This window comes from Geotrypetes seraphini, chromosome 2, assembly GCF_902459505.1.
Source record: "Geotrypetes seraphini chromosome 2, aGeoSer1.1, whole genome shotgun sequence".
NCBI lineage: Eukaryota > Metazoa > Chordata > Amphibia > Gymnophiona > Dermophiidae > Geotrypetes > Geotrypetes seraphini.
The window spans coordinates 406,563,756-406,576,100 of NC_047085.1; positions in this window are offsets into that span (position 1 = coordinate 406,563,756).

Here is a 12,345-nt window from a genome sequence, read left to right on the forward strand (position 1 = left end):
TTGCTTTTGAACGTTTTTAAAGTTTTTTCCGTTTTTAAATAAAGTGGAAGAGCATTCCAAATCGTAGGAGCAGTTACAGAGAAAATGGAGGTTCGGCGTGTGCCAATTATTTTTAAGGAAGGGATAATAAGGTTAGATTGGGATATGGATCGTAAAGATCTCGGTGGGTCGTAAGGAATCAATACTCTATCTATGAAAGCTGGGGAATTAGTCTGCATAGTTTTGAATGTTAAAAGGGCTATTTTATAAGTTATCCTATGTGAGATTGGTAACCAGTGGGCGTCTTTTAACAGAGGGGTAACATGGTCATACTTTGTTGCTCTGGAAATTAATTTGATGGCCGTATTTTGAATTAGCTGCAGACGTTTCAAGTCTTTGTGATATATACCTTTTAAAAGCGAATTGCAATAATCTATTTTTGAAATTATGAGTGAGTGAATCAAAATGTTGAGAGAACTGGTGTCGAGAAAAGGAGCCAATGATCGAATCATTCTTAGTTTGTAAAAACAGTTTTTAACCAGAGCACTTATATGTGGACGGAAAGTAAGCTTATTGTCTATAAGGACCCCTAAGATTTTTATAGTTGGCATGTTTTATAGTTGGCATTTTTATAGTATGTTATGTTATGTTATGGCATGTTGTGATCACTTGGGACATTCTGATTTCTATAACTTAGATTAAATGCTCAAAGTAAAAAAAACCAAAAACAAAATCCAACATAAAAAGGAAGCAAAAATCTGTGGGTTGTAACAAAAGAAGAGCACTGTGCAGAGAGAGTAAAACCTCAAATACACGCTTTATGAGCCCCAATTTATATAGGACAGAAAGATCAGAACTAAGACATCCAGGTCAGGACTTGCTCAGTTCCGCTGGCATTTCAGAAAAGGATCTGTAGACACGATAGCCTTTTCTAAAATACCTGCAAAGTGCACATTTTATTTATTTATTCCAATTTTCTATACTGTTCTCCCAAGAGAGCTCTGAATGGTTTGTATGGATTTATTCAGGTACTCATGCATTTTCCCTTATCTGTCCCGATAGGCTCACAATATATCGAATGTACCTGGGGTAATGGGGGGGGGATTAAGTGACTTGCCCAGGATCACAAGGAGCAGCATGGGTTTGAACCCACAACCCCCAGGGTGCTGAGGCTGTTGCTTTAACCACTGTGCCACACTCTCCCCTCATGTATTTGCTAGTAAGTTCAGCAGAAGACGTTTTATAAAAACAGTCAAACCTCGGTTTGCGAGTAACGTGGTTTGTGAGTGCTTTGCAAGACGAGCAAGAACACTCTTGAAAATCGTGCCTCGCAAACTGAGTGTTGACTCGATTTGCGAGCCCCCACCCCCGAGAACCGGCATCGCCTCCCACCCGCGAGCCCCCACCCTTAGATCCGGCATTGCCCCCGCCCAAACCCAAACCCTTACCGTGATCTGGCACCAGTACCGATGCCAGAAGAGCCTGCCACTTGCCGCTGATCTCTGCTGGGCTGGGCTTTAAGCATGGAAGCCAGAAGGTTGTGTTTTTTTTTCAGTTCAAAAAGTTTTTTATTGAAAATTTTTTACAAAACACAAAAATGAAATATTCAGTACAAATTTGTTGCGCAGTGATACAACAATCAAAAGGTCAGTGGGATAAAGAAATATGGAGAAATGATCAAAAAAACAGATACACTTATTAAAGTTAAAGCAACATCTGTATGCTATGTAATACGACATTATAGATGTGTACAAATATGCCAGCCAATAATAACTTTCTGTAGACATAGATAGCAGTGTGGAATCCATATGGATAGAAATTCCACATGAGAAAGGAAGGAATATACAGATAGGGTTATACTACTGTCCCCCAGGACAGAATGAGCAGACAGATGAAGAAATGTTTACAGAGATTAGGGAAGCTGGCAGATTGGACAACAATATAACAATGGGTGATTTCAATTACCGTATTTGCCGGCGTATAAGACGACTTTTCAGTACCTTAAAATCCTCCCCAAAGTCGGGGGTCGTCTTATACGCCGGGTACTGTTTACATGCCCTTACTTTACATGCCCTAACATCTCCTTCCTTACCTCCTTACGGTGCTTACGGTACTAGTAAACCTGCCGGGACATCAGCGGGGCCATGGCGGGACATCAGTGTGACAAGGGTGCCATCTCCTTCATCCTGCGCAGCGGGAAGCAGCGGCGCTCTGGCCCCACCCCTTTTCTCTATACTATGTCTCTCGCACATGCGGCCGTGTGTGGAGTCTAGCCCTTAAGGAAGTTGCGGGGGCGAACAGGAGGCTTTTGAAGGCTTTTAAAGGGAAACTGTCATGCCAGCAAACTTGCTAGGGACTTGCCCGGCACTTGCTCTCTCCCTCTATGTGTTATCTTCCTTCTATCATTGACAGTTTCAGTTTGGTTAACAGTTTAGAAAACAAATAGCATGGCAGCTCCCATGGGTTTATTGTTCTATTCAGCTTTAGTGAATTAATTAAAATTGTTGAAATAAATTCTGATGTTCTTTTAAGTTTTATTTGTTGTGCAGAAGGTGTGCGGAAGAAGGGGTAGTCTTATATGGCGAGTATATAACAAACTCTATATTTTAACTGTAAAAGTTGGGGGGTCGTCTTATACGCCCAGTCGTCTTATACGCCGGCAAATACGGTACTTTTCTTCTAGGAAAAAGAACACATCTTCAAACTCACAATGCTCTAATAAGAATACAGGTGCTAACATCTCTATTTATTTAATTTTCTTTACTGTTCTCCCAGGAGAGCTCAGAACAGTTTACATGAATTTATGCAGATACTCAAGCATTTTTCCCTGTCTGTCATAGTGGGCTCACAATCTTTCTAATGTACCTGGGACAATGGGGGGATTAAGTTACTTGCCCAGCCTCTGTTTGAACCCACAACCTCAGAGTGCTGAGGCTGTAGCTTTAAGCACTGTGCCACTCTATCATGATGTAGTGAAAGTGAGCCAAGTATAGGACAATCAAGCCAATGTGACATCACTGATGAGATTGGCTCTTAGACATTGGTGGAATGAGTCATTATGACATCACAATACCAACTTTTTACATTATTTATTTATTTAATGTTCTATACTGTTCTCCCGGGGGAACTCAGAATGGTTTATATGAATTTATTCAGGTACTCAAGCATTTTTCCCTTTCTGTCCTAGCGGGATCACAATCTAGCTAATGTACCTGGGGCAATGGGGGGGGATTTAGGCCCAAATTCTAAAACCAGCACCTAATGTTAGGTACCTATTTTGGAGGCGCCCAACTAGATAGGTGCCTATCTAAATTGAATAACAAGCCCAATTATGTTTTTTAATCAGCACTAATTGAAACTTTGGCACCTATCAAGAAAAAGCGATTCTAGAACAAGGCGCCTCTACAAATTTAGGCGGCCTTAAAAGAAATAGGCACTATTCATGTTAGGTGTGGGCGTGACTACAGGTTAGGCACCTTGTTACAGAATCACTGCTCTTAAGTGCTCACATGGGCGCCCAACTTTTAGTTGTGCCTAGAGCTGGCCTATTTATTTGGCGCCTCCAAAATAGGTGCCCAAATAGGTGCCACTCAGCGCAATTCACTAAACAGCAGCCAATTGTTCTTGAATAGCATTGAACGGTGCCTATATCAGTGCCTAACTTTTGGGCGCTTCTTATAGAATTTGGCCCTACGTAACTTGCCCGGAGTCACAAGCAGCAGCATAGGTTTAAACCTACAACCCCAGAGTGCTGAGGCTGTAGCTTGAACCACTGCACCATACTCTCCCAGCTCCTCCAACTGTTCACTACCTCACACTTTGTAAAAGAAATTTGTGGCGATAAAAGATCTCAGCTCAGTTTCATGGGTCTTAAAAAAAACCCTCCACAAATATAGCTCCAATTGTATTACGTCACATCAATTCTCTTCTCCAGCAAGAATCCAAAAAAGCTGTGACTTGACCAATAGAAGGTGTAGCATGTACTGTAACTCAAAAACTTTACAAATATCAGATGCAATAAGCACTATAATTCAAAGACTCAATGCAGATTTCAATTACCCAATATTGACTGGATAAATGTAACATCAGGGAATGTAAAATTTCCCAAAGCTAACATATTTTAGTCTCTTCCCCCCTTTATGCAACCCCAACCCTTTATTCTGCTCTTCCTGTATTTAAGTTCTTGTAAACCGTACCGAGCTCTACATCTGTGGAGAAGATGCGGTATATAAACCTAGTTTAATAAATAATAAATAAATAATAACAAGATTTAGTCCTTAGTGGAATGCAGGACATAGTATGAGAGGTTGGGTGTTGAGTCCACTGGGAAACAATGATCATAATGTGATTAAATTTGAGCTGATATCTGGAGTGACCACTAAAGAAATCTACTGTAGCAAAATTTAATTTTTGAAAGGGCAACAACAATAAAATGAGGAAACTTATTACAAAGATGCTAAAAGGATCAACAGCAAAGGGTAAGACTTTAAATTAGGCATGGACGTTATTTAAAAATACCACCGAAGAAGTCCAGACTAGATGCATTCTGCATATTACAAAAGGTGGAAAGAAAAGCAAATGAGAGCTGACATGGTTAAAAGGTGAATTGAAAGAAGTTATTAGAGACAAAGGAACATCCTTCAAAGAATGTAAAAAAGATCCAAATGAAAATAGAAAGCAAATAGTCACAGGCAAGGTAGATGCAAAGCACTGATAAAGAAGGCTAAAAAAAAGAATATGAAGAGAAACTTGACAAAGAGGCAAAACTCATAGTAGCAACTTTTTCAGGTATATCAAAACCAGAAAGCCTCTGAGGGAATCTATAAGACTATTGCATCATCAAGGAGGAAAAGGGGCACTTAGGGAAGATAGGGCCATAGAGGAGAGACTGAATTAATTTTTTGCTTTGGTCTTTAAAGGGAAGATATAAGAGATCTACCTGAAAAGGAAATGTTTTTCAAGGGTGACAATGTGGAGGAACTGAAAGAAATTTCAGTGAACCTGAAAGACATACTGAGCCAAATCAAGAAACTAAAGAATGATTAATCACCTGGACCGTATGGTGGTGTATATACCAGGGTACTGATTGCTAATTTACTATTAGTGATCTGTAATCTATTGCTAAAATCATCTGTAGTACCTAAAGATTGGAGGTTGGCTAATGTTACACCAATTTTTAAGAGAGTTCTGGGAGTAATCTGGGAAATTACAGACCAGTGACCCTGACTTTAATGCAGGGAAAAATAGTTGAAACTATTACAAAAAATAAAATTACGGAATACGCAGACAAACATGGTTTAATGGGACAGTCAGCATGTGTATCTATATTTCAGAAAGCTTTGACAAAGTTTCTCATGAGAGGCTCCTGAGAAAGTTAAAGTCATAGGATAGGAGGCAATGTTTTATTGCAGATTAGGAATGGGATATTGGACAGAAAAGAAAGGTAGGGTTAAATGGCCATTTTTTTCTCAATGCAGGAGGGTAAATAGTGGAGTGCCACAGGTATCTTTACTGGGATCAGTGCTTTTTAACTTATTTATAAATGATATGTAAATTGGGACGACGAGTTAGATGATTACATTTACAGATGGCACTAAGAACTTAAGAATAGCCTTACTGGGTCAGACCAATGGTAGCCAATCCAGGTCACTAGTACCTGGCAAAAACCCTAAGAATAGCAATATTCCATGCTACCGATCCAGGGCAAGCATTGGCTTCTCCCATGTCTGTCTCATACCCTTGCAACACATGCTCCTCTTTGCAAAAGGTCACTTCTACCAGGACAGCCTACCATCTCACTAGCAGCGCCCCATTTCCTGCATCTAACTATGTTAACTTTAAAGCATTCAGGTTTATGTTTTTAGGTATTTTATTTGTAAAAATATACCAACTAGGCAGCAATAATAAATGTTTTTAATGTGGGAAACAATCTTTTCCAAAGTCATAGTAGTTTATGCTCCACAACAGGCAGGTGCTGTTCTTACAAAGATGAGCTACAGGAAAGAGTAGCAAAAACACAACTTTTAAAGCATATTTAATGTTTCCAAAGTCTAACACACTTCACTCCACTACCTACATAGGTGAGGCAAATTGAGAGTTAGTATCTGGTGTGCCAAACAGAGTTTATCTGCAGTTGAATGACTGAGATGCAATCTTTTCAATTATGTCATTTCTTTCTTTTTTTATGTGTGTACAGAAATGCAACTTAGAGATTTGGTAAAGCTAAATTAATTATGGGACGTATAAGGGGAAGACAGCAGCTTTCACATTGTTTCAAGGCTTAAAGGCACCTTCTTCCTCCATCTACAGATTGGAGACCCAAAAGAGACCAGTAATAAAAGCCAGACCTCTTTTGGGTCTCCAAACTGGAGATGTCTTAGTACTGTAGGGCTTTTGCAGATGTGAAAAGTAGAGTGACCTCTTGTTCCAATGGGTTTGTTCTTTTAATCTGCTCCTTTGTGCAAAGATTACATTACATTACGGATTTCTATTCCGCTGGTACCTTGAGGTTCTAAGCGGATTACATTGGAAGATAGCTGGACATTTCCAGGAAGATACATTACATTGGAAGATAACTGGGCATTTCCAGGAAGTTACATTGCATTGGAAGATAACTGGGCATTTCCAGGAAGTTACATTACATTGGAAGATAGCTGGACATTTCCAGGAAGTTACATTACATTGGAAGATAACTGGGCATTTCCAGGAAGTTACATTACATTGGAAGATAGCTGGACATTTCCAGGAAGTTACATTACATTGGAAGATAGCTGGACATTTCCAGGAAGATACATTACATTGGAAGATAACTGGGCATTTCCAGGAAGTTACATTGCATTGGAAGATAACTGGGCATTTCCAGGAAGTTACATTACATTGGAAGATAGCTGGACATTTCCAGGAAGTTACATTACATTGGAAGATAACTGGGCATTTCCAGGAAGTTACATTACATTGGAAGATAGCTGGACATTTCCAGGAAGTTACATTACATTGGAAGATAACTGGGCATTTCCAGGAAGTTACATTACATTGGAAGATAGCTGGACATTTCCAGGAAGTTACATTACATTGGAAGATAACTGGGCATTTCCAGGAAGTTACATTACATTGGAAGATAACTGGGCATTTCCAGGAAGTTACATTACATTGGAAGATAGCTGGACATTTCCATGAAATTACATTACATTAGAAGGTAGTTGGTTTCAAGTTACATAGTGAGGTTTCAGGTTATTTTGTGACATAGAGAAGAAGATTCCAGCATGATGGGATTCATGTTAGGTTAGGTTAACCGAATATGTTTTTTGAATAGTAGTGTTTTTATTTCTTTTCGGAATGCTTTATAGATCTGTTTTGTATTATGTTTCTGGGGAGGAAAGGGGAGTCAGTTACAGTCACTTTTGATTCAGTTGGTACTGCAACCAATTTATGACTGCATTTGAGGCTGAGCAGTGCAGTTGTGAGTCAGAACTAGAATTAGCAACTTTGAACTTCTGTTCTGGAGACAGCATCTATGCTTAGGGTTACCAGATGTTTGGATTTACCTGGACATGTCCTCTTTTTAGAGGACTGTCCAGGCATCCGGACGGCTTTTCAAAACTCGGGAGGGCGTCTGTGCATGTGAAGACGCAACGCGGTGATGTCACAGGCATGCACGCATGCGTGTTACGTCATCACTTCACATCTACACATACGCAGATGCCCTCCCGATATGGCTCTGAGCACAAGAGGTTTGGGGGGCAAGGCTGGGATGGAACAGGTCGTGACATGGTTGAACAGGGCGGGGCTGGGTGGAACTGGGCCAGCCTGGGGGGCGGGGCCACGGGTCTAGAATTGACGATTGTAAAATCTGGTAACCCTATCTATGCTACACATGCAAAAAGATGTCTCCTCAGGGGGAGATGCTCAAAAGGTTGTAGTAGGTCTTACTTGCAAGGTAGCTTGGCTTCCGATGCACCAAAGGGTTCTCAGGGGCTTTTGCCAAGGAGCTCATTAGTATTAAAATGAGCACTCTTTGTAATACATAGTAGGGAACGCTCACCTCTTACCGTGCAAAATTTTCCAGTAGTTCTGGAACTGCCGGGAGCTGTGCTTGTTTTATGTCCATTGGTGTAGAGAGGGTGAGTGTCACTGGGTTGGTAGTGCCTCTCCCATGCTCTTTGCCGACCCCCTTCCACGCACGCACCCCCTTCCCAGTGCGAGCAGCGTCACATGAGTGAACATACTGCCTTTGGCGGCCCCGGAAGCTTTCTATTGCAGCTTCCTATGTGTAGCAAAGAGAAAGCTTCCAGGGCCACCGAAGGCAGCGTGTTTATTTCATTCACATTGCCCGCGTCCCAAAGAGTGCAGCGCTGGAAACAAAAAAAGTGCCGGATTCCAACAGTGAAGGGGGGGATGATATTCTGCAAAAGCTCTGCAGACTGCCCTGGAAGTCTTGGAGGGCTGCCATTGGCTTACAGACTTTACAATGAAGACCACTGACCTATGACTATACTAATTTTTCTGTCACTCTAACACTATTAAGGCTAATATCTACTTAAGGGTGGGCATCCCTGACAGGGCAGAATAATATTATGTATGTTGCTTCTGTACTTCGCCCAGATCTGTGAATGAGCAGGTTCTAAATATTTTTAAATAAATAAATAATCCCCAATAGCTACCTACAGATTTGATAGTCTTTTCTGTCTTCCTAGAGAAGTTTGAGAAGAGGAATTTCCAACCCCACATCCCAACACTAAACTGTTACCAGACCATAGGGTGGGAACTTTGAGTTTTGGGTGTCATGAAAAAAGCTAAGAGCCAAAAAATTATGCATGTGCTAACTTAAAAGTTTATATCCATTTAACTGAAAAAAAAGACTCAGCATAGGGGAAAGGAGCTATGGGAAACTTGGGAAGATCCATCACTGCTGTGCCATTGTTCTTGCTTCCTGCACAGACCTTATGTTCTGCTCCTAACCTTCTGACAGTCCGACTGAACTCCTTCCCTGTGAGAATCAAAATATCTGCAGGCCTCCCAAAGCAGCTGCAGTGGCAGCGTCCAGCCAGCAGGGGCAAAGCTGTGAACAGGCTGCTTGCAGCTGGTCCTGCAAGGGCCTTCCCTCTGCCATGTCACTTCCTGTAGATGGATGATGCAGCAGGGGGAAGGCCCCATTGCTGCCTCTGACGGCTGGCCAGCCACCACCGCTTCTGTTGCTATGGGAGGTCTGCAGGTATGTTGACTCTCATGGGGGAGGGGAGGGAAATCAGTCATTTGGAGAGAAGCCAGATCTGCACAGGGGAGGGCATGGGCAAGGACATGGATGCTGGACTGCAATTTGAGGGGTGGGGGAGAAAATTTGGATTCTAGGCCCACAGGGAAGAAGGGAGGGGACATGGATGCTGGATTGCAAGTGGAGGGAGGAGGGGAGGGAACATGGATGCTGGACTGCAAGTGAGGAGGAGGGGACATAGATGCTGGACTGCAAGTGGGCGAATAAAAGATGGAACATGGATGCTGGACTACAAGTCGGAGGGAGAGGCGGGAACATGAATGCTAGACATGCAGGGGGAGGGGACATGGATGCTGGATCTGTAAGTAGGGGGGAGAAGGGGGTGAGAAGGAGGTCCAGGTCAAAAAGGGGAAGTGAAAAGGAAGAGATGCTTGGCTGTGGAGAAAGAGAGATGACAGACCATTGAGCCAAGGAGGGGATTCAGGGTGCAAGTGATAGAGGGTTGGGATTTAGAGAGAGACAGAATTGCATTTGGCGAGAGAGAGAGAGAGGGATCTGAGGAGGCTAGAACTTGAGAAAGAAAAAGAAGGAAGGAATTGTAGGCCTCATGCTTGGAGAATTCTATGCAAAACACTACAAATAAACTTTGCAGAATGTTGAAATATTGTGTGCAGAATTTTCAAATTTTGTGCATAGAATTCCACGAGAAGTAATCTATATTCAGGGACAGCTAGAAGTATCTGCCTGTGCCTGCTGATATCTAGAACATAGGGCTAGATTTACTAAGGGCATGGGTCGGATCCAATCCTTGAGGGATCCGATCATTGTCCGGAAGGCTGATTCATGAATCGCCCTCATGCAAATGAGGAACCAAAGGAACGAGGGGCTGCAATACAAAGAACTGCTGCAGAAAACTTTTTAAAGGATACTGGTGCTGGTCCAATCTCTTCATGGGAGGCTGGGTTTTGCTGCCCCGACTCTCCTGCTCTCTGCCACCCTTCCCCGCAGCGCAGCCCTGCTTTTAACCACACAGATTAAAACCACAGGCTTGCATTGCGGGGAAGGGTGGCAGACAGCAGGAGAGTCAAATCTGCTCTGTCTTGGCTTCGCCCCCAGAGTGCTGCTTCTGTTGGGAAAGCTGTGGTGTTTTTGTTTTTTTGCGAGGCCAGTAAAAACGGATAATTGGAGCCAGGGTCTGTATACCATGAGCTCCCTGATACATGCCCTGCCTGCTTGATAGGGATGGAGCTGGCGGATGGTGGGAGGGATAAGGCTGCAGTGCAGCCCGGCGGCTAGAGCAGGAGATGTGCCTCAGTTGTGATTGCTACTTTTCAGGGTAAATGTTCAGGAGTGTCAGCAGGGACGTGAGCGACTGGTCCCCAGCAGTTGCTTATTTTTGAATCGGCCAGCCCAGTTGGTGTTCCTGAAAATTTTTAGTGAATCGCCGCCTGCCTACATTTGCAGGTCGTTCCCCCTCATTTGCATGCCCGGATCGGATCGGAGGATGATGATCGGGTCCCAAAGGGGTCGCAAACTGATCGGTACACGATCGGCTTGCTTAGTAAATCTAGCCCATAGCCAGCACTCCAGGATTGTGGGTATCAGAGAAGAACCATAATGCTTTGTGCTTCCTGAAGGACTAACACTAGGATCAGCAGGCATTGCTACAATTGATAGCAGTGAGTTGCTTTTGCCTAGTAAAGTTGTTGGATCCTTCTGATGTAAACACTTATTTAGTACATGTCACCACAGAACCCACAACCTCAGAGGCAGGGGAGGGGGAACCAAACCTAACCATATGTAAAAACTAAGTGTAGCCCGAGAGCTTGTCTGGAGGGCATAAGGTAACACGGGGCTGGGAGGCCTGCGTGTCACCCGTTGAGACAAGTTGGAGGCGGGGAGGTAGTGTTGTCAGGGAACGTTAGGATAGAGTAGGGCAGGTGTTATTCGCGTTGAAAGACTGCAATGGGATTGGACTGGGGAGTAAGTGATGGTGCGGGGGGAGGTTATAAAGCCGGGACCTTGGAGGACTCGGCTCCTTTCCAGGGTCCTCTAGGGTGGCTTTTTTCCTCATCCACCTACCCGTGTTTTGGTGGCTACAGGGTAGCTCGGGAGGGCGGGTCTCCTGAGCTACTGGGTGCTGAGGCTCATCCGGCGATGAGCGGTGGGCTGGCTGGGAGCCATGCCTTGGGGTCAGGTGACTCGGTTAAAGAGGCATGAGGTCATGCCACCCCTCAGACTCTTGCTCTTTGTGGCGGGGTCGGGGTCTGTTGCTGATGTTGTTAATTTGCTAATGGATGTTACTATATGCAATGTTAATTTATTTGGTATGGTTGATCAATAAATAGAGCTGCGGTTATGTTTCATAATTGAGTGTGTTGTCTTATTAGTTGGTGTAGGCAAAGAGGAAGAGGTGGGGGTGTGGGGCGACAGAAGGGGCTATCCAGATCCCACTGTTACTATTATCCGCTATAATAAATCCCTTAGCGCGCATGCACATTTCAATTTTCGTGATCCCAGCATCCGTGATCCGTGCTTCCATGCCACACATGTGCAGTAGAAGGAGCCAGTGGCGGTTTCCCCGTCGCCTTCCCTTAGCGATGCTGGCTCCTTCTACTGCACATGCAGAGGTACATTAAGCACGGACGCACAGAGGCAGAGACCACGGCGGTGTTTTCCTCCTCTCACCCTCATTCTATCTAACAGGACCAAGGAGAGCACAAAAATAACGGAAGAAGGCAAACCGACGCTCAGCATCTGGACTGTGGTTGGCGGTTGTTGAGGCTGGGGAGGAGGCAAAAGGAGTGATTTAAGGGTAGGTGGGAGAAGGGGGCTGGAGCTGAAGCGTCTCAGTGCATGAGAACGAAAGACAAACACACAGAAAGACAGCGGGCAGGGAGAGAGACAGACAGAAAGAAAGACAGACAGGGGGCCAGAGAGATGCATGTCGGTAACAAAAATCTCATGCATGAATACAGGATGTCCAGGGCGGTACTTGAAGAGACCTTCCAGGAAAGAGACTTGGGAGTTCTGATCGACAAGTTGAAGAAGCCGTCTGCACAATGCGTTGCGGCGGCAAAAAGGGCGAACAGAATGCTAGGAATGATAAAGAAGGGGATCACGAACAGATCGGAGAAGGTTATCATGCCGCTGTA